The following is a 24,167-nucleotide window of genomic DNA, read 5'->3' on the forward strand; positions in this document are numbered from 1 at the left end:
TCTTTACCCAAAATAGCTACAGTTCCCTGCCTTTCTTGGGGCCCTAGCACTCCTAGGAGAGGAGAAGCAATATCCCCTAGGAGAAGGTGAAAAGGAAGGGTTTGTCCCAGGTCTAAATGGTCAGAAACTCATTTGTCTATGCATCTTATTACCTTGCCAGATTTTGAGCTTCATTATATCATTATCATATCTCATCTAAACAGGGCTTTGCATATAGTAAGTGCCCAAGACATGTTTCTGTTGATGAATTGAATTGACAAAAGCAACTCCCATTTCTAGGGTACCTTAAATTTGATGCAGCAATTTCTTTGCAACAACTCTCTAAGATAGGTAGTATGTTATCAGTAGACAGCACACTGGATCTGGAGTCCCAGGATATGAGTTCAAATGCCACTTGAATGACCTTGGACAAGTCACTTAATCCCTTTGGGTCTCAGTTTCCTCATCTGGAACCAGAGAGCCTTGGACTAGATGACCTATAATGTCCTTTCTAGCTCATTCCTTGATCCTATTATTCCTATTTAACAGATGAGAAATGGGCAGAGGGAGTATATTCATCTGGGAAGCTTATGACTGAACAAATTATTGCATGTGAATACAATAGAATTATTATTGTATTGCAAGAAATGACAAGGGCAGGAGTTTTGTTTTGTTTTTTATTGAGTTCCAAATTTTCTCTCTCCCTCCCTCCCTCTCCTCCCTCCCTCTCCCTGAGATAGTAAGCAATTTGACATAGGTTAAATGTGTTTATTCATGCAAAACATATTACCATAAAAGGCATGAGTTCAGAGAAACCTGGGAAGACTTATATGAATTGATGTAGAGTGAAAGGAGCAGAAGCAAGAAAACATTGTACACAGTTACACCAACATTGTAGAGATAATTAGCTTTAAAAGATACTGCTCAGCACCATAGTTTCAAAGCACTCATGATGAGACATGCTATCCCTCTCCAGATAAGGAAATAGATGGATTCACTATAATTTGAGGTATACTTTCTTTTTATTCTTGCTTTTTTTTTTTTTGGTCGGTCAAAGCAGGAATTTGTTTTGCCAGGCTATACATAAATAATGGATTTTGCTTTTCTGAGAATTCAAAACACAATTAAATTAAATTGATTTTGAAAAAAAGGAAGTCAGTTTCTACAGATGAGATGTGGTAAAGTAATACAGTTAGTTAGAAAATAGGTCTTAAACCCAAATCTTCTGACTCCAAGATCAATGGTCATTTTAAGACACTAAGGCAGGCCCCATTGTAGAGATGGGGGAAATTGAGGCCCAGAGACTTGTTTGAGGGAAGAGCCAGGAGTTTATATCCCATTAAGGTATCTTCCTTGGAAAAGGAGGATGGAGGGGATGGAAAGAAATGTGAAAAGACAATGGAGGAAATCTCTGCATCATTTCTAGTTTGAGGGAAGAGCCAGGAGTTTATATCCCATTAAGGTATCTTCCTTGGAAAAGGAGGATGGAAAGAAATGTGAAAAGACAATGGAGGAAATATCTGCATCATTTCTAGTTCGAGGGAAGAGCCAGGAGTTTATATCCCATTAAGGTATCTTCCTTGGAAAAGGAGGATGGAGGGGATGGAAAGAAATGTGAAAAGACAATGGAGGAAATCTCTGCATCATTTCTAGATTCCAACTCTAGGCTGGGATTCAAGAGAACCTGTGATTCCCTGTATGACTTTCAGCAGCTAATCTCCTTCTCCTCTCTGATCTCAGTTTCCTAATCAACAAAGAGGGCATCAGTCCTCTCCTGGTTAACTAAGGTATAAGTGAGAGAATGGGTGAAGTGCCAAAATTCAGTTTCAATCATTATAGTATCTTACTGAAAGTGGGGATATAGAGGTCTAGAGCCAGCCTGCCCTAGAGGGAATAGAGAAAGGAATCATTGGTAGTGGGGCAACAGGTAGGCCTGGACATTTGGTTTTGGACCCAGAGAAGATAGGGTGCTAAGTGTGCCTAGATGAATAGGCCAACCTGAAGAGAGCAGAAAAAGGCTACATCCTCCCCTCTTTCCCATAAGCAGTTTCATTCCATCTACCTGACCTTTTGTTCACCAAGAGTTATTAAGTCTTACTATGTACCAGATTGGGACAGCTAGATGGAGCAGTGGATAGAGTACCTAATCTGAAGTCAGAATAACCTGAGTTCATATCTAAACTCGGGTGCTTACAGGCTGGGTAAGTCACTTAATGCTGCTTACCTCAGTTTCCTCATCTATAAAAACAGTTGAAGAAGGAAATGGCAAACCACTTCAGTATCTGCCAGGAAAACTCCAAAAGGGGTCGCAGAAAGATAGATATGGCTGTAAAAGGACTAAGAAATAATGTTCTAGATGCTGAAAGTCAAAAAGGGCTCTTGAAGAGCCCTTAATCTGCCAATAAGATCAACCAAGGAGGGTAGGTAAACTGAGGTTGGAGTAAAGAAAATAAGTTTGGGTTGGCATTGAAGAGTAAAAGTACTCCAAGTTGCTTTATCCAAAATAAGAGAGGTGATAGACTCTCACATACCCTGCCTTGGTCAAACCATATCCAGAGTCAGGCGCCACGTCCTGGATATCCCATTTTAGCTGGAGAACATCCCAAGAGAATTAATAGAAGAACCAAAGATCTTGAGATCATGCTATATGAAGACTTGATGAAGGAATGGGGGATTTCTAGACTAAAGAAGAAAATACTTAGGGTGGATAAATTACATGGAAAAGGTATGACATTCTGCCTGGCCCCAGAGGGTAGAAGCTGTAGAAAGACAGATTTAGGCTTAAGAAAGCTTCCTAACAATTGGCTATCTAAAATCTTTAGGAAGGAATATGTTCTTCATTATTCTTCAAATGAAGGCTGTGTGATCCCTTGCGGTCAATTCTCACTTACCCAGGTATGGGTTGAACTTCATTGACTTTGAGGGTCTCCAACTCTAAGAATCTTTTTATTCTGTGATCTGTTCTTTCCCCCCTCCCCAGCTTTGCCCCTCAGGTAGGGATAGAAATTGTGCCTCAGAGAGGGGGCCAAATGGGCAGATGAAGAGTTCCCTAACACCTGTGCCCTAGGGAGACAGAGACAGGCACTCACAGCTTCTCCTCTCTCTCTGATTTCCCCCAGGGCCACTCTATGGCAGAGCAGGCCAAGCAATGAGTCAGCAGCACCCCTTACCCCACCCTGCATGAACCCAACCTAGGGCAAAGAGAAGAGGCAGAAGTTCCCTCTCCCTGAAGAGGATTCAGAAGAAATAGGAATTTTTTTTCTGACCCTTCAATGCTAAAGATGGCCCTTTCTGATAAAAGGTTTCAAGTCAATCAATCAATCAACACACATTTATTAACACTAACTAAGGGCCATTCAGTCACACTAAATACCTGTTGATTTGACACTGCTGGGTCAGCCTGAGACCTTACTCCTAATTAGTCTCTTGGCCTCAAGTCTTATCACTTCAGTCTATCCTATTCACTGCTACCAAAAGTAATTTTCCCCATCAATCAATTTTCCCTAATCAGCCATCTGATCATGGGTCTCCCGACTCAAGAGACTCCTATGACTTTTTATTGTCTCCAGGAGAAAAGAGATGCTCTTTGGAACTTTGAAATCTCTTCCCAATCTGACCCCAACTTTTGGGTTTCCAATCTTAATGGACATTACTCCCCCTCCCACATCTTCCAAACCAGTCAAACTAGGAGCCTCTCTTCTTTCCACACATTCAACATCCCATTTCCCATCACTGGGTCTTTGCCATGGTTTCCTCCATGCCTCACATGCCCTCACTTTTTAACCTCTGCCTTATAGTCTCCGGCTCAAGATGCTGAGCATCAAGAAGTTAGGGGACCCAGTGGATAGAATGCAGGACCTAGAGGCAGGAAGGTCCTAAATGACCTCAGACACTTACTAGCTGTGTGACCCCAGACAAGCCACTTAACTTCATTTTGCCTCAGTTTCCTTATCTGTAAAATTGAGATGATAATAATAATAATAATAATAATAATAATAATAATAATAATAATAATAATAATTAGTACCTACTTTCCAGAGTTGTTGTGAGGATCAAATGAGATCACTGTAAAGTGCTTAGCCTAGTATCTTGTGCATAGTAAGCACTATGTAACTGTTAGCTATTATGATTTTGTGCATGAAGCATTTCTTATCCCTGCCCTCCTCCATTTTATAGATTTGGAAACTGAAGTCAGAAGAGATGATGTGATATGCCCCACATTCCCTGGGCAATAAATGGTAATACCTAGATTTGAACCCAGATTCCTTAATGCCACATTCAATGCTCCTTCCACTACACTAATAAGACTTTTCTAGTGGTGGTGGTGGTGGTGGTTACAGTTGGAGAAAACCTGTTCTCCCTGCCCTTAAGGCAATCTCTGTCTAATTGAGGAAACAAGATTCACACAATTAATACTTTGCTTATAACATTTGCTTAGTTCTTTACAATTTTCATGTTCTCTTTTATTATTCTCATTTTACAGATGAAAGAACTGAAATGTAGATACATCTTAGGATCAGAGGACTGAGAACTGAAAGTATCTTTAGAGACTATGTAGTGGAAATCTCTCATTTTCCAGATGCAGCAACCCTTTGAGATAGGTGCTACTGTTGTTGAGTCTTTTCAGTTCTGTCTGACTTTTCATAACCTTATCAGGAATTTTCTTGGCAAAGATAGTAGAATGATCTGCCATTTCCTTCTCTAGCTCACTTTACAGATGAGGAAACTGAGGAAAACAAGGCTAAGTGACTTGCTCAAGGTCACTGGATTGAACTCATAAAGATGACTCTTCCTGACTCCAGGCCTGGCGCTCTATCCACTGTGCCAGCTAGCTGCCCTTGAGGTAGGTAGTGTGCAAATTATCATCCTCATTTAACAGATCAAGAAATTGAGGCTTAGGGAGATTAAGTGACTTGCCTGTGGTCAGCCAGCTAGCAAGTGGAAGAACTGGGACGTGTCCCAGGTCTTGTGATAACAAGTCCAACATGCCTTTCACTACCTTGTTGCAAACACTGGAACTGTTATTAAAGAGATGTTCGTTGAATTGAAAGGAATTGAATTGAAATTGAAGGAGGAAGAGCTCAGACCAGGGCTTTTGTTAGTCCATGTGCTTTGCTCTGAACTGGGTCCCTTAAGCACTAAATAGGGATCCTCAGGAAAGCCCTTCTTGGCCACTTCCTCTGAAATGTGACCTTCAGCTCAGGAACCTGGGAGAAGAACAGAGAGAGAGAGTTGGACATATTTTTCACAGCCAAGTCACATGTAAGGGCTGGGCATCATGTCTCTAGGGCTGAACCCACACTCTCAGAGCTATGTTAAGACAGGATTGGGAGGTCTCCCTCTCCCTGATCTCTGGGAACAGTCACATGGACTTGGCCCTGCTATAGACAGATGGTTTCCCTGACTGGCAATGGACTTATTTACAGCTTACAATGGGGGGAAGGGGGACAAAGAGAGATCATTTCCAGTAGTTCCTCATGATTCCATGCAACAAACATGCTAGAGATATAAAAATAAAAACAGCAGAGACCCTGTCCTCAAAAAGCTTATAGTCTAGTGGGAGAGAGTAGAGAGGCATGGCATAAACATAACAAAATACAGAGGAGGGTGAGCCAGGAGCAAAGAAGACTTCCAACTCTCACTAGACCCTGGGCAAGCCCCTGAACCTTCCTTTGCTTTAATCTCTTGGAGAAGGAAAGGTAATCTATTCCACTATCTTTGGCAAGAAAACCCTATGTTCAATATTTGGCAGAAGGGATCTAAAGGTTGAATATGACTGAACAATAAATTTGTATATATATATATATGTATATATATATATTCATGTTTATGTTATCTCCTTCATTATAAAGTAAGCTCCCTGAGGGCAGGGATTTTTCCCCCTTTCTTTGTATTCTCAGTTTTACTACAAAGCAACTAAGTAAACCTTTGCAGATTGATAGATCTAAAGTTTCCATTCCTGAAGGAGGCCTTGAAAGAAGATTTCAAAGAGTGGAAAGTAGAACGTCCATTCCAGATAGAGTCAGGTAGACATACTTTCACTAAGCCCATTATACTCCGGGTACTATGTTAAGTGCTAGGGATAAAAAAAGAGGCTGATGTCAGTCCCTGCCCTCAAGGAGCTTACAGTCTAATGGGGGGGGGGGGGGGGTGGAGATAACAGGCAAACAAATATATACAAATAGGAGAATAAAAAAATTAAAAAAGAGACGACACTAGAATTAAGAAGGGTTGGGAAAGGTTTCTTGTAAAAGGGAGAATTTTAACTGGAACTTAAAAGAAGCCAGGGAAGGCAGGAGGTGGAGAGGGGGGAGATTTTGGAGAACACATAGAGTTGGGAGAATGCAGGATCAGATCTGGGAACAGTTCCAGCCATCCAATTCCTCTGTAATGTACAGTTTGTGAAGGGGAATCACTTTCAAATGAGTCTGTAAATGGAAGTTACAGCCAGATTGTGCCAGGCCAAGATGGTTTTTTTTTAGTACTCAAAAAGAAGTGGGATGAAAGCAGATGCCCATTGATTAGGGGAATGGTTGAACAAAGTGTATTCTATCGGTCAAATAGAGTATGATAAGAAATGACAAACATGAAGTACTCAGAAAAGCCTGAGAAGACCTCTATGAAGTGATGTAGAGTGAAATGAGGAGAACCAGGAGCGTCTTTTATACAATGACCACAGTAATATAAAGGAAAGCAATGAAGAAAGACTGCAGACTCCTGATGGATGCATAAGACTGACAGTGAATCATCTTTTGTATGGAGATGGTAGATTGTAGTAGATACAGAGAGATGCATCTATTTTTAGACATAGGCTAGTATTTGTTTTGCTTAACTACTGATTTGTTATAAGGGAGGGTTGGGGGGAGGTAGTCATTGGGAATTGATGGTGATGGATTTTTTTGAATTTTCAAAAGGAAACAATAACAATAAAAGACTAAGAAATTTTTATCTTTATCCCAAGGGAAATAGGGATCCAAAGAAGGTGATTTTGAGCCAGAGAGAATTTTGGCATTCTATGGCCTTCTGAAGAAGCCTTTGAATATTCAAGAACTTCTTCACAAAATTTCCTCCAGCATTGGACACCCAGGCCCAGTGGCTTTAACCTCGAGTCCAACACAGACAACAAGGATATAGAAATATGGAAGAGGATTGCAGGGAGGCAGGATGATAATGGAAATTTCTCCCGTGCTTTAAGATTTGCAAAGCCCTTTTCTCACATCAGCTCTATGATGGATATACAAGGATGATTATTCTCATTTTAAAGGGAAAGAATCTAGCTCCAAAAGGGGGAAATGACTTCCTTTGGTTACCCAATTAGTAAATGATGGAGCTAGAACTCAGATGTAGGTCTTCTCACCCAATCAATCAACAGACAAGCTGTTGTTATTTGTCCTTCCATCTGAAGAGGACCATGACATCAGGGTGGTGATGCCATGACATGCCAGTGGATTGGATTTAAGTGAAGGAAAGCCATGTAAAGTTACCAACCTCACTTTCTCCTCCAAAGTTATCTGAGTCCAGTGGCCAGATATGGATCAGGACTACTGGAGACAGCCCTGGATGTAGTGAGAGACCTTGATCTTTTTAAACTAAGATCTTTAACAGGATCTCAGTTTGACTTTAGGCAATGCCCCTTCTGTATTTAAGACTGGGTATGAAAAATATGAGGCAAAGAATGGTCACTTTTACCTAGTTAAAAAAATCAAACTAGGAGGGAAAGAGTCTCAAGGTTTCTGAACAAAACAGAAAAAAATTGCTATTTACAATCATTCTGGGTCCCATCAGGGACCAAATAATGACTTGACCTGGGACCTATTATTGGCCTATCAATGAGAGCCAGAATGTTTTGGGTTTAAGGCACAGAAATAAAAATAAAATATAGGGATAAAAATAAATAAAAAATATATAAAATAAATAAAATAAAATAAAAATAAAAATAAAATAAAAATCCCAATATTTATTATGTGACAGCTTAGGAGGTGAGGTGAGAGTCAAAGAAAAAAAAAAACCAGTCCCTGCCTTCAAGTAATTTACATTATACCCAGGGAAATAATTTGCATATATATGTAAAGAAATAAGATATAAAGTAATTTATGGGAGTGGCATGGGATCACAAAAAGCTTCAATTAAGGGGGTGCACTTGAGCAGAACATGGAAGGATTTGAATAGGTAAAGATGAAGAGGGTATGGAGAGGCAGCCTGGGGAAGGTAGCAGGTTGATGTCACATTTGAGGAAAGTTAGGGGCCCAGTTTGGTTGGAATGTAGTGGCTCCCACTCCTGACCTGGATTTCCCTTAACTCCCAACCCCACCAATCCTTAGATGACCCATTGTGCTTCCCATTTATTCTCCTAGAGACTAAGGATGGATCTTCTTGCCAATATCCCCTCTTCTCCCTTCCACTCCTCCTCTTCCTTAGACCTTCTCATCCTCTATCTGAAGGCTAATAGACCTTGGATTTCCTCTAAGACCTGTACAGTTGGGGTGCAATGGTCCAGGGCAGACCTTTCTTAGACTTGGACATTGCAACGAGAACTAAGACTCAAAACCTTGCCCTGCTCTCTCCTGTCTCAATATCCATGTCTTTGGTCACACTATTTTCCAGAAATTTCCCCCACCATCTGTTCTAAATGAAATCCTGCTGTACTTTGCAGTCCCAGGTCACAGGCTGCTGCTTCCTCCATGAAGCCCAGTCTTTTTTCCCTCCCCTGATTTTCCTGAAGCATTTTCCCTTTGCTGTATCACAAGTTTCCTTATATTATAATTGTTTATGTAGATCAACTCTTCCCTTGATTATCTCTTCCATTTGCACTTGTATGACATTGGAGAAATCTCCCTCCCAGTGACCTCATCTGAAAAATAAGCAAACTGGACTGGATCACAAGCTTTCTAGAACTTGTAGCAGCTCAGTGGTATAATCCCAAACTCATCTTCTGAGTTTAAATCTGGCCTCAGACACTTACTAGTTGCGTGATCTGGGCAAGTCATTTAACTGTGTTTGCTTCAGTTTCCTCAAAAGGACCTGGAGAAGGAAATGGCAAACCATTCCTGTATATATGCCAAGAGTCAGACACAATTGAACAGTAACAAAACCCTGGAAAGCATGCAGGCCAAGCCCCTCATTTTAGTGATGAGGAAATTCAAAGCAATTAAATGACTTATCTAAGGTCACATAGGTAGTAAGAGGAAGGATTTGAACCCTTTACAACAAATGAACCTTTTAGATTTTCTGATACCAGAGCTCATGACTTTTTTTCTAAAGTTTTTTACCAACTCTAAACTGGCATCTAAAGGCTTTAGGGAAGGGGATATCCTGAGGACTTTGGAAGGAGTGCCTGGAGTCCCTTATTGACTATCAATAAAGTTATCAAAAGAAGCCCATGGCCTTGCTCACCCGCCACCCCTAGAGAAGAGAAGACATATGTTTCTGAAGAAGCAAGCCAGACCTTCCTTTCCCTTCCAACCCAAGAACCAGATGTCCCCACTGTGCAGTTGGGGAGAATGAGGCAGACTGGGGGAAGGGGGTGGATGAGTAACAATGGGACTGAGCAGAAACAGTACTCCTCAGTTCCTTAACCACTGGACCACCCACCCTTTGCAGGAAGAAAAGCAGAGAGCTGCCCATCCTTTCCTCATCATCCTTTTCCCTCTCCCTCCCTGCCTTCTTTACTTCAACCTCTCCCCCAACTGGTTCCCCTGCCCCTTTAAATTCCTCCCAGGCAGGCTTGGCCCCCTCACACATGTTTATGACATCTGGGCCCCGGCTGCCTCCTTTCCTCAGTGACAAATGCCTTCTTAATGTTGGTTTATTATTCTAAGATGCGGGAAGCAGCTTCAGCCAAGATCTGAGCAGCAGCTGAGCCGAGGCTGGAAAAACCCTACCCTACCCACCATCCCAATCTCAGACCAGTTACCCCCTCCTTTGGGCCATCTCATCAAGCATGGGAAGTCTCATTGCCAAACCATTGACTATCTAGGGAGACTGGTGTGGCCCCAGCCTCTTGTAGCCTATGGATCCAAGGTATTCACCAGAAAGGTCACTCCTCCCCCAAAGTCATCCAGGGGCAAGGTAGTGCCTAGGATCTGACAGGCAGCAGCAGACATCTCTTTCTCTCTCTCTCTCTCTCTCTCTCTCTCTCTCTCTCTCTCTCTCTCTCTCTCTGGGTTGTCTTCTTTGCCTGAGATCCCACCATCAGACTACAGTTCCTGTAGGGTAAGACCTTCCCAGCTGTTAAAGTGCACACACCCTTGGGAGAGATAGCACATTAACGCCTCAGTGTGAATTCCTTCATCAGATTCTTCTCCTAGGGCTTTTGAGCAGAGAATAGATTTGGGGGGGGGGGGGGCAGAACTGCAGTGGAGAAAAGGAGCTCAGTGAACCCAAGCATTCAGAAATGGTTTGGGGGACTTAGTGAAAGTTGGGATTGGATGTTCATTAAAAGTCTAGGAAGCTCACTGAGGTGATGAGGGACTCTATGATAGGTGGAGACTCAGATTCATTAAGAGGATGAAAACTCGATGGGGAAGTTATGGGGAGGGAGATTCAAGAAGGGGAAGGGAGGTTCCAGGAGAGAAGGGGGACAGATGTAACCTTTCCTTGGACATTATCCTGATGAGTCTGTCCTTTACCCTTTAGTGCAGGATTCCACCCTTCCCACCTCTACCCCTCCTTCCTTCCACCCTGCCAACTCCCCAACCCACTCTCCCCCAACCTAACCCAGCCCTATTTTACCCTGAAGGGAAACATTTTTCTGCTTGGAAAAAAAGGAAGGATGGGACTTGATAGAGAGATTCTCTCCCTGAGGCCACAGTAATTTCTGGGTCCAGCTTTCTCTTCCCTCCTCCCTCCTGGTGTTGTGGGGGACCCCAGGGCCCAGGGGATTATCTCCATTTATCAAGATATCCAGTCTAGTTTGACAGACAGATGGGGAGAGGGGAATATGGAAATAGATGGATCTGAGACCTCCCAGTAAAGAGGAAGGCTGATGGGCCCTTGGTCACAGTTGGTCTAAGTAGTAGAAAAGGAGAAAAGTAGAAGTAGTATTATAATAATAGGAAGTTGATCTGGGAGGCCTTTGGGATTTAACTTGATATAGGGAAGAGAGAATTCAAATGACTTGGATTCAAGTCTCAGCTTTACCACAGACTGGTTTATATGGGACCTTGGCCCTGAGTTTTCTAATTTCTAAAATAAGGGATTGGACTAGATCTCTAAGCTGCCTTCCAATTCTGAATAACAATCTCACCCAAAGTATTTTATATATACATTTGATCCTTATAACTACCCTGTGAAGCAGGATCTATTATTTTCCCAGTTTTATAGATGAAGAAACTGGAGCTGAGAAAGATTGAGTGACTTGCCCAGGGTCACACAGCAAATAGGTGTCTGAGGTAGGATTGAAACACACATCATCCTGATTATAAATCCTGTGTCCTAGCCAATAGTCATTCAACAACTGGCTCTAAGCTTAATGATTCAATTCAGCAAATATCTATTAATAACTCAATATGTCCAGAGCATTGTGTTCAATTGGAAATAAAAAGATTGACCAGCAGTATTTTTCTTTGGGGACCTTACAACCTATTAAAGAATAATTGACATTTACACAAACAAGTAAAATCCATGGTGGGATGGACAAAGAAGCAACTCAGATAGAGTGTTCTAAAAAGACCTGAGGAAAGAGAGAACATTTTCTGCTGAGGAATGAGAGAAAGGCTTCGAGAAGGAGAGTAGAATGGTGGACTGGTGGCGACTGGTGGAACTGGGGAGTGAGGGTGGAGTGCTATCTTAAGGATTAAAATAGGATAAAACCAAAACTGGGAAATGGAAAGAAATCCAGTTTGCCTAGAAAATAAGTACATAAAGAAGCAAAAAAGGGAAAACTTCAAAGTCAGACTGAAACTATGGAGATCTCTAAAGACTAGTACCAGGCAACAAAGTACAATACTTAGAAAGATACTCAGAAAGAAAAGAGCACATGGATACAATTACCATCCAAACAGAAACAATGAATAGGAAGAATTCCGAGAAGCATGTGAAGATTTACATAGTGGATGCGGAGTGAAATGAGCAGAACCAGGAAAGGGTTCTAGACATTGTAATTACAATCATGTATTACAATCATGTAATGGAGAGAACCAAAAAATTGACATAATTGAAGACTATACAGTTACAGTGACTAAAGATGACCTCGGAAGAGAACTGAGAAAATACCCTTCACTCCCTTTTCTGAAGCAGTGGGGGACTATGGGTGTGGATCCCTGAATATATTATTATTTGATATGTTGGTTATTTTGTTGAAATAGGTTTCCCCCCTCTCTTTTTAATATTTCCTGTTGCATGAATAGCTAGCTCAGAAGGAGAGAAAGAAGGAATGTATTTAGCAGAGGAGGGAGGAAACAAGTTTTTATTAAGTGCTTATGAAGTGCCAGGCCCTGTGTTAAGCACTTTACAGATTGTGATCTTATTCAATGTTTCAAAATGAAGGTGATGTAAAAACAAAAATATCAATAAAATGTTAAATTAAAAGAATAAAACAGTCCAAGTGAGAGGTGATAAGTCCTAAACTAGGGAGGTAGGAGGGGGAAGGAGGGGGGGGATACCAGATGTGAAAATAGAATGGACAAAACTTGGCCAGTGACTAGATGTGAAGCCCTTGGCACAGGGAAAAATTTGGAGTCTAAATAACTAAGAGGATAGGGGTGGAATTAATAGACAAAGGAGAAGGTAGGAGCAGACTTGAGACCTCTTGACCAGAATGAAAAGAATTAAGAGGAGGAAGAAAACAGCATTTGTTAACCACCTATTATAATTTCATTTGATCCTTGTAATGTTCCTGGGGGCAAGTGTTACTATTAAACCCATTTTACAGTTGAAGTGAATGAGACAAACACAATTTAAGTGACTTGCTCAGGGTCACACGACTAGTAAATGTCTAAGGGAAAATTTGAACTCAAGTCTTCTGGTGCTCAATGCCTTGGACCATGGAAGTTGTCCATTTTCTTGGTCAAAGGAAGAAGCCAGGACTTAACCCAAGGCTTCCAACTCCATAGTTCACCTTCACCTATTCTCACATCTGAACCAGCTCCCCCAGGATCCATGGAAGGTCTTTGATTTCTACCCCTTAGAGATTCATTCTTTGAGGTTGAGCATCACCATCTCCCCAGTTCTTCTGTAAGGGACCAGAAAGGTCATGGATTCATATTTATAGTCAAGGAAATCAGAAGGAGATGGCATCTGGGCTTCCAATAAAGAGTAAGATTGTGGCAATTGATGGAGTTGGGAGTAGGGGGCTGTCCTATCCTAAGGATTAAGATGGCACAAAGTCATTACTGGAACTTGAAAGCAGTTCAGTTTACCCGGAACATGAGTATACAAAGGAGAAGACAAGGAAAGACTCAGCAGATAGATTAGTCAGACTATGGAAGTCCCTAAAAGCTAGCTCCAGATGACAAAGCATGGTACCCAGAAGGCACATGAATACAGTGAGATATTACCATCCAGTCAAAATAATGAATAGGACGACTGAGAAGCATGACAAGACAAATAAATGGTTTCAGAACCAAGTTAACAGAATCAAGAAAGGGATCTAGACATAGTGATTACAATCAAGTAATGAAAAGAACCAAAAAGCTGACATAATTGAAAGTTGTACCATTCAGTGACTAAAGTTGGTCTTGGAAGGGAGCTAAGAAAATATCCTTTATGCCCTTCTTTGTAGAGATGGTCCAGACCCTCTGTCACTAATAGAAATATGGACAGATTTAGTCAACAAGGAGACAGAAAGAACTGGAATCCCTGGCAAGAGAGATAATGCCTTCACTGTCTATGACCTCTTTATGAGGGAGGACGAAAGTTTGTGGTTAGACTGGGATGCAGTCCTCATACCTGTCTAGAGTTGGGTGAAGTTCCCTGTAAACTCTGCCATATAGAAAATAAAATTATGGGATTTAGAATTGGATGTTACCTTAGAGACATCTAATTTAAGCCCTTTGGCTGAAAAGCACTATTGCACATTACTGCTATGAATATTTGGATCTTTTTTTCCCCATTCCTAACCCCACACACACACACATTCACACCCAAACTATAAGTACCAAACTGTCTTCCAGTATCGAGCATGACCTGCACACAATAGAGGCTGAACAAATGTTTGATGAAGAAAAGTTCAATGACCCAGTGGTTGGAAATTACAAAGAAGCAGATTTCCACTCAAGATAAGGGGAACATCTGACAAATGAGTTGTCTTAACATGAATGAGAAGAGGCTAGAGGATCATTAGTTAAGCTTTGTGTACAAGGAGTCATGATTTGAGTCAGGATTAGATTAGATGATATAGTGGCCAAGAAGGTTAATGAGATCTTTGGTAGCAAGAAAGAGACATTGTCAGTAGTACAACCAGTCAATAAATATTTATTAAGTGCTTATTAAGTTTGAGGTACTATATTAAGTAATTGAAGATACAAAGAAAGGCAAAAGACAGTCCTTCACAATCTAAAACATGGAGCCTAGCCCTATGGAGGTAAAAATCTCACCAAACTGGTGAGATTATATCTGATATAGAGTTTGGATCTGGATAACATGTTTTAGGAAGGATATTAATGTGTAGATGTATATCCAGAGGATAGTATGGTTGGAGCAAATTGTAGCCCATGTCATTCAAAGACTAGTTAAATGAACATGGCATACTTAACCTAGAGAAGGGAAGACTTTGGAGGGGAACATAGTTTGCTCAAATATTTGAAGGGGTATTATAAAAGAGGAATTTTACTTGTTATTCCTGTTTCTAGAAAACAGAACTGAGGTGTGATGAGCAGAAATTAGTCTTTCAGTAAGAATTTTAAAGCACTAGATCCATGCCTTAACTACTGAAGATACAGAGAAAGACAAGGTACATAGATTTCAGTTAGACAGGTAGATGGTACAGTGCTTAGAATACCAGGCCTAGAGTCAGGAAGACATCTTTGTGAGTTCAAATCTGGCCTCAGAAACTTACTAGCTGGGTGACCTTGGGCAAGTCATTTAACCCTATTTGCTTCAATTTCCTCATCTATAAATTAGTAAGTGGCAAACTGATCCAGTATCTTTGCCAAGAAAATCTCAAATGGGGTCACAATGACTGAAAAATGACTAACCATTAGAACTGTCCCAAAGGAAAGAACTTAAAAAGTAGTGAGTGCCCTGCCAATGAAGTATTCAAGTAGAAACTGAATGACCCAGACTATCAACCACAGAGGTCACCTGGTCCATCTTGAATTTGAACACCAATTACCCCTTCAGCATTCCCAACAAGTTCTAGGAGAGGGTCTTGATCAGGGACAAGTAGAAATCAGTAGCCTCTGAGGTCCTTTCAATCCCAAAATTCTTTAGTCCTAGGAAAGGAGATGCTGCATGCTGAGCCAGAGAGTAAATCTGAATCTCCTGCCTCCAAACCTGGTGCCAGGAGGCAGTTTCTCATAATGGGAATGGGCAAAAGGAATGGTTCCACTTTGGGTTCATTGGACAGAGATAAGGAAGATGTCACCGACACTGGAAGGGGTAAAGGGAACCTTCCTCTGGGGTCAGAATAAATTTGGAGACCTTGGGGGCCAGAACAATCTGGTGGAGCCAACTCCCTTCTGGGTCCTTTATCCTTCTCCACTCTCATCCACCCCCCTAGAGTGGAACTAGTTCCTATACTTCTCTGAATTTCTGTTTTCTTGGAGACTAGAAGAGAGAAAAGGGCAGGTGGGTTGATGAAGGGAATTTATAAAATACACTAGGAAAATTCTGCTGAAAGGCAGCCTAAAATCACTCTGAAGTTTGAGAGCATTTGAGAGTCTTGGTTCTCATAAGGAGAAGAATTGTAGTGGCATAGAAAGATGATTAGAGGGGCGGCTAGGTGGTGCAGTGGATAAAGCAATGGCCCTGGAGTCAGGAGTACCTGGGTTCAAATCCGGTCTCAGACACTTAATAATCACCTAGCTGTTCAGCCTTGGGCAAGCCACTTAACCCCATTTGCCTTGCAAAAACCTTAAAAAAAAAAAAAGAAAGATGATTAGATTATAATTCAGGAGGCCAGAACTCAAGTCCCCAAATCTACAACTTCCTAACTGTATGACCCATTACTTCATGTTCTTGCACCTCAGTTTCCTCATCTGTAAAGGAGTCAAAGTTCTAAATTTTCCGGATGAGGAATCAAAATCAAAGAACTTCCAAACTAGACCAACCCTTAGAGACTAATGAGTTCAAAGTACTCATTTTACAGTCAGGTCTAGAAGGCGAAAGGTCACATAGTCAAATGGCAGAGCTAGGATTCAAGCCCAGCTCTCCAGAGTCTCTGTCCAAGGCTCTTTTCACTATGCCAAGAGGTATTTTAGGAAAAGGGATGCCCCTTTGATTTCTCTAGCCCTGACATGTTTGGGAGGTTTAGAGTCATGGAGGCAGGAAGATAGGTGAGATGACCCTGGGGGTCCTCTGTGAACACATTTCTGATTTGTAGATATGAAGCCTTTCTCAAGTCTCTTCCTTTTTTTTCACTCCCCTTATCCCTTGATCTCCCTGTTCTTTCTCCCTTTCTCCTGGGAAATTAAGGCCCTGTTAGAGCTTGCCCTCAGATTCAAGATTAAACAACCAGTCACTCAAGAGGGGAGGGTGGGGTCTTTCCCTGTGGGCTTTGGGAGTGGAGGGGAATTAGCCAGAACCAAAGGTTCTGGACCTTGATCCAGATATTGGAACATGACTTCCACTTGGCACTGGGAGAAGTTAGGAAAAAAGGTGGCATTGGATCAACCCAGTCCCTTCCAGGGCCAAAACAGAAAGGGGGGGGGTGGGGGAGAACAACTTTTTTTTTTTTTTGCTGCCAGGTGCAAAGCAACTCTGAAGGGTAGTGTAGCCAAGGGTGTGGATGAAGGAATCATTGGATTATTGAATTTCAAGTTGGGAGGGACCTTCTAGTCTACCTCCAAACCATCATTTCACAGATGAGTAAACTGAGGCTTTCAGCAGTGGAATCCCTTACCCAAGAGCACTCAGCTAATGAAGAGGCAAAACTGAGATTTGAACCCAGGTTTTCTGATTCCCCAAATCCAGCATTTTATCAACCACACTATGTTACCAGCTGTAAGAGAAAGGCTTGTACAGAAGACATCTATCCAAACCCTTGCTTGGAAAGGAATCTTCTCTACAACACTACAGGCCATTGGTCATTAGGTTTCTGGTATTACCTCTAATAACAGAGAACTCAGTACCTGCTGAGTTCTCCGTATCATCCCTTTGGTCTCTAATTCTCAGAAAATATTCACCCCCCACTAAACTAGGACAGGTCACACCTGGAGTCTGTGGAAGGTCAGAGGTCAGGGGTGGAGTGGTACCCAGGACAGTATTCTTATGACATCACTTCACAAAGTGGCTGTATTTCACTAAGTCTTGCTATATCTTTACTGTGGGCTCTGAATTCTCCTTCAAAAGTATAGGAATGAAGGAGCATCCTCTATAAAGATGGGCAGCTAAATGATTCAGTGGAGTCAGAAAGATGTGAATTCAAAGCAAGCCTCAGACATTTACTAACTGGGTAAGTCACTTGACCTTTCTATGCCTCTGTTTCCTCATCTACAAAATGGGAAGAAGAAGAAGAATAGTGCAAATTACAGAGTTGTTGAGAGATGAAACATGAAGCTATTCTAATAAGGAAAAGCGGCAGGGAAATCCTCAGAAGAGTTCATTCAGGAGCCAGAAACCAGGTGTCTGGCCATACTGGGGTCAGGGCCCCCCAGAGCTTCCTAAACTCATTCATTGAAGTTAATAAGGGCAGCCAAGGTCCTTGAGTTGAGCACCCCAAACCAAATCTCAGCTCTTTACCCAACTGTTCCCAGAGTTGTTTGGAAATAAAATCCCATCAACAAAACGAAAACCAGACCTTTCCTTCCTCAGCCCTACCAGCTCCCCATCCCCCTCCCAGCAGAGAGCAAGGAACCCAGAGGTGCAGAGAGGGCAGGCTCATAACACAAAGCGGCACAGCAATCTAGAGACCCAGCAAGGAGCAGGACTCTGGCATTCTGGCCCCCAGCCAGGATGCCCTCATTTGTAACGAGAGAGGGCTGTAACCACTTAAACGGCAGGAGTGATTCGGCATGTATCCTGATGCCAATTTAGATGCCTCCCTCCTCTGGGGCCCTGCGGATTAATGATGTTAGTACAATTCAATTAGATTTCTCGGCTGCCACCCCGCTGAGCCGACTGGAGGGCTTCATACATCCCTGCCCCTGATAGATCGCTGGCAACCACTGACTCCCAGGGACCACTGTGGCATCCCCCTCAAAGCCGAGATGAAAAGCAGAAGGATTTGGGGGGGTAGAGAAAGTATAGAGGGGGACCGGCAGAAAAAAGACTTCCATACTCAGGTTTTATGCTTGTGACTTCTTTCTCCAAAAAAAAATACTTTCCCACTGAAATCCCACTTTTAATAATTTAACCCTATGAGAATAAACCCAAACCTTCCATTTCCAAATTCAGTTCCTTACCCTACCTTCAAAATGTCTTCTTCTTCCAGTTGATGTTTGTCCTTTATTCTCAAAGAAGACCATGACATAAGGGAAATGATACCATGACACACACATGAATTGGATTTGAGTGAGGGGGGCTGCACCAGCCTCACTTTCTTCCCCAAAGCCAACTGGATTCAATGGCCAGAAAAGAATCAGGATGACTGGGGATGACCCTGGATGTGAGGCGGTCAGGGTTAAGTGACTTGCCCAAGTTCAAATTGCTAGCAAATGTTGTGTCTGAGACTAGATTTGAACTTCCATCCTCCTGATTCTAATGCCAGTGCTCTATCCATTGTGCCACCTAGCTGCCCTTATTTCCCTCATAAGACCCAGCTTAATATCAACTCCTCTAGGAAGCATTCCCTGCCTCTTCATTCTTCTTCTTTCTATAGGACCTGGAGTCTGAGGTTCCAACCCACTATGGGTCCCTCTGAGGGTGTCTTGTTTCCCCCCAAGTTGGGAACTCCCCAAGGATAGGGTCTACATTTTTTCCTCTTCAATCTCTTCTGCTCTCTCTCCTGTCTGCCCTTTCCTGCTATGCCAACCACAGGGTTGGGCACACAGAAATGTTTAGGAATGCTAATAATTAAGTGATTGATTTGGACTGAGGTAGGGAATGAGGTGGGCTCTGGACTGCTGGTTAAAACACTGGGGTTTCAGCTCTGCCCCAGTTGTTCTGGATGACCTTGGATAAGTCTTGTAAACAAAACAAACAAAAAGACTGAGCAAATCCTTAAAAGAGAAGTCTTTGGAACTGGGCTTGAGGAAAATCTTGGAGATCATAGGAAGCTGAGTGGGTACAGTGGAAAAGTACAAAATTTGGACCAGAGAAGCTGAGTTCAAGTCTTTGTTTTGCTTAATGTAGCTGCAGCCTTAGCAAAATGACTGGTGATTAATTGTTGTTTGTCCTTTGTTCTAGAAGAAAAGTGATATCAGGGAGGTGATGCCATGCCAAACAAGTGAATTGGATTTGAGTGAGAAGGGTGATGTGAGCAATCAAGGTTAAGTGCCTTGCACTAGGTCACACAGCTAGTAAGTATTAAGTGTCTGAGGATAGATTTGAACTCAGGTCCTCCTGATTCCAGGACTGATTCTCTATCCACTGTACCACCTAGCTACCCTCTGATATATGTACATACTTATTAAATGTTAGTTGACTGACTATTCTACCCTTTATCACCTTGGGCAAATCACCTTTTCTGAGCCTATTTATTCATTGGACTGGATAACCTTTTCAAGACCTACAATTCTAGGCTCAAGTCTAACTTACTTATCTTACAGATAGGAAAACTGAAACCCTGAGAGTAGGCAAAACTTGGCTAAAGGGAACTAAGCATTTGGGGCCAGAGTCAGGACTATAAATCCAAATCCCTGGAATCCTAAACCACAGTTCTTTCTGCTGTAGTATTCCAAGCTCCTTTCTAATTTATCATCTCTGAGCCTCAGTTTCTTTATTTTGAGAGGCAGCTGAACTAGTGGAGAATGCTAGAAAAACCAAAAGCATTTACCTTCTCTTAAACTTAGTTTTTTTTTTAATCTGTAAAATGAAGATAGTAAAACATTACTTAGGTGATAGTGAGAGTAAAATGAGGTCACATACATAAAGTATTCTGGGAATTTTAAACTCAGTTTCCTTATCTATAATTGGAATAATAATAGCTCCTACCCTACTAGGTTGTAGTAGGGTAGTAATGAGATAATTTATTTGAACTTTGCAAACCTTAAGGCTATATATACATATATATATATATATATCAGCTATTATTATTATTATGGTTGTTATTATTGTCATCATCATCATCATCATCTGTAAAATGGGGCTACTGATCAGTACAGTGAGTCCTGAACTTCTCTGATCCTTTCTCCCCCTGCTCCTAATTACTTCTTCTTCTTATCCCATTTTCCCATATCATCTGCCCTCATTCCCTTCAAACCTACCTTCATGACCAGTGTCCCCTTCCTGGGATCTCAGATCTGTTCTTTTCATAAGGAATGACCTGATTAACTTCACTTTGAAAATAATTAAGTCTAGGCCTGGGGCTCTGGCCTATCAGATGGATTCCCCTCTGGAGTCCACCATGGCTCCAGAAGTTTTGAAAGCAGAACCAGGGACCAAGGTTCTTCTTGGCACAGGGAGGAGGAGACAGACTTTTGAGGGGGATGACTCATCTTTTCTGTGGAAAATTGGGTTCTTCTGAATTCATTGACTGGGGAATAACTGGACAAAGTATGGTATATGCATGATAAAAGGGTATTATAGTTCAAGGAGTGACAAATTTAAAGATTCCAAAGAAATATGGGAGTGATACTGACAGAAGAAAGAATAACCAAAAAAGCAATATACACAGTGATTATAATAATCATTATAGTAATATATGCTGGACACTGTCCTAATGCTTTAGAATTATTTCATTTGATCCTCTACCCTGTGAAGTAAATTCCATTATTATCCTCATTTTACAGAGGAAGAAATTGAGATAGAGATTAAATAATAAAAGTCTAAAACTAGACTTGAACTCAGATCTTCCTGATCCAGGCCCATTACTCTATCCACTGCACCCTTAGTTACCTCAACCATGCTAACAATATAATCAATCCTAAATCAACAATAAAAACAGCCAAAGCAACAGCAGCAAAACTAAAATGCGTCCTGAGAGGAGTCAGCATGATAAAACAAATGAGTATTGGAAATAGAATTACAAAGACATAAATTCAAAAATCCATTGTCTTAATATTATTTAATTTTTCCAATTAAATATAAAGATAATTTTCAACATTCATTTTTGTAAGATTTTGAGTTCCAAATTTTTTCTCCCTCCCTTCCTGCCCTCTTCTCTCCCCAAAACAGCAAGCAATCTGATAGAGGTTATACATGTACTATCATGTCAAACATACCTCCATATTAGTCATCCAAAAAGCACTTCTGACACTAGCTGAGTTCATCCTCTTTGTGACAAATTATAAAAGAGGAGTTATAATGTGACATGGGAATTATTAAATTTTTTGTTTGTGTATTTGAATGCTTTTGTTTGTGGTTATAATTTGATTGATATCTTTTGTTTTTACATTAACCTCATTTCTGAATATATACCTTTTCTCCTCCCCACCCAGAGGGTCATTCCTTCAAACAAAGAATTATAAGGGGAAAGGAGAAGAAAGCAGTTCAACAAAACTTACTGATGCATCAAATGACTCTGGCAGTGTATGTAGCATTTCATACCAGTAATCCTCAACTTCTGCAAAGAAGGGAGGTGCATTTTCTTATGACTTCCTGGGACTGAACTTCATCATGATCATTTCCTAGCATTTAGTTTTGATGGTGTTGCTATTACATTTATAATTAGGCAGTATAAAGAGTTATTTTAGTCATCATGTATGTTATTTTCCCAGTTCTGCATATTTTACTCTGAATCAGTTCATATAAATTGTCTTGTGATACTCTGTTTCCGTTTCCTACTATATTCCATTATAGTCATGTACCATGGTTTATTGATCCATTCCCTCAAAGAGTGGGCATCTTCTTTGTTTCCAATCCTTTCTTACCACAAAAAGTACTGCTATAAATATTTGGCATTCTTTGATATCTTTGGGATATCTGGCAATGATATCTCTGGAGCAGAGGCTAAGGACATTTTAGTCACCTTCTTAGCATAATCACAAATCGTTTTCTAGAATAGTTGGAACAATTCATAGCCTCACTAAATGTGAGCCTGTCTCTCCATAATCTCACCAGCATTGATCATTCCCCTCATATCATCTTTGCTAATTTGATAAGTAGGAAATGAATAAATAGCAATTGCTCCTGAGATACAGGCCCTAATTTCATGTCCCATCACTGATACTAAGCCCTCTGTGACTTTTAGGCAAGCATTTTAACTTCTTTGTGTCTTAATTTCATATATATATATATATATATATATATATATATATATATATATATATATATATGTATGTATATATATATATAATGATGATTTTAAGGTCCTAGGAGCTTAAAGGACTTGTGAATTAATTTCTCAGGAGGGAACTCCCACCTATCAGTGACCTTAGTACATAAATTATAGGGAGCTGCCCAAGACACATAGACACTTAGCCATGGCCAAATACTTCTGAAATGATAAAAGGGAGATTTGAACCCTGGATTTCCTGACTCCATATCCAATGCTCTATACATTAAACCATGCTAGTACTCCTATCTAACTAATTTTCTCAATAATAATTCCTATCTTGTCTTTTGAAATACAACTCTTCCCATTCTAAGAAGAATGAGTTTATTGAGTAGCTTGGGCTCCTCCCTCCTCACAGATCTTGAGCAATCCCTTAAGCATTGACTCCTTAGTCCCAAATCCCCTCTCCTTGTTGCTCCTCTTTCCATGCTTAGTGGTGCCTGTGAGATGCCAAGCAGGTGATGAGTGAGCAGGTTGCAAGCACAGGCTTTGTTTGGCCAGGGTAGCCCTTGGAGCTCTTAGTGTTATTAGCCACTGCTGATGGGACTTAATATTAATAAAGAGGCTTATCTGAGCGGAGCCTGGGCGGCTGCGGTGGCTCAAAAGGGCTGCCCGGGGTATTTTTAGTCTTCTGCCTAAGCATGGTTATTAGTTATTAATACTCTAAAGTGCTATCCGGATGGTCAGCATGCCTCAGTGGGCCTGCGGTAAGAAAGTGGACTGTGGCAGGGATCTCCATGGTCAGTTCTGTGTGTGGACTTGGGAGAGGGGAAAGAGATAGAGAGAAGACAAGAGTTTTGGGGGAGACAGAGAAAGAACATCCCTAAGTCCTTTATGCTTCAGACTTTATGCTACTGGATGGAGCTTCAGGAAAAGTCAGCAGGGACTAGAAAGATCAGGTGGAGCTTGAAAGAGGGGTCCATCTCCCCTCACCCTATTGAGATCTATCTGCTCCACCACTGCCTTTCTAGATCCATGAGACCTGATCTAGTCTGGGTTGGTGCCTCATTTCTGATCCTTGGGAGGTGGAATATGCCTGGTCCTTTCAGGCAAAAGCCTCTTATTAGAATCCTGCTAAGAAGGAGGCTTCTTTATTTCCATTTTTTAGAATGATAAACTGAGATAAAGGGTCAGAAAGCCACTGTACTACCCCTACTTCCCATGAAGCAGACAGAAATAAAGTAGAAAGAAATCTAAACTATTGGCTGACTTCTTCTGAGATTATCTCCCATTTAAACTGACTATTTTGTACACACAAATAGCTGTTTGCAAGTTCTCTCACTCATTAAAAGATACGCTCCTTTAAGGCAGGGACCATGTTTTCAATTTTTTCTTTCTTTAGATTTCCCATACTTAGCAAAGTGCTTGACCCATATTAAATGCTTAATAAATGACTGAACTGAGAGCCAATCACTAAATCAGTTTAGAACTCTACCCAAGTCAGGTTAGTAAAGCTGGGTGGTGCAGTGGTTAAAGGACCAGACCTGGAGTCAGGAAGACTCATCTCCATAAGTTCAAATCTAGCCCCAGACACTTAATAACTATATGACCTTGGGCAAGTCATTTCACCCTGTTTGCCTCAGTTTCTCATTTGAAGAAGGAAATGGCAAAAATACTCTGATATCTTTTTCCAAGAAAACATCAAATGGGGTCATGAAGAACTCCAATGGGGTCAAATTCAGGTATGACTGAAAAATAACTCAACAAAAGTGAGACT

Source organism: Macrotis lagotis, chromosome 8 (genome assembly GCF_037893015.1).
Source record: "Macrotis lagotis isolate mMagLag1 chromosome 8, bilby.v1.9.chrom.fasta, whole genome shotgun sequence".
In the NCBI taxonomy this organism is placed as follows: Eukaryota; Metazoa; Chordata; class Mammalia; order Peramelemorphia; family Peramelidae; genus Macrotis; species Macrotis lagotis.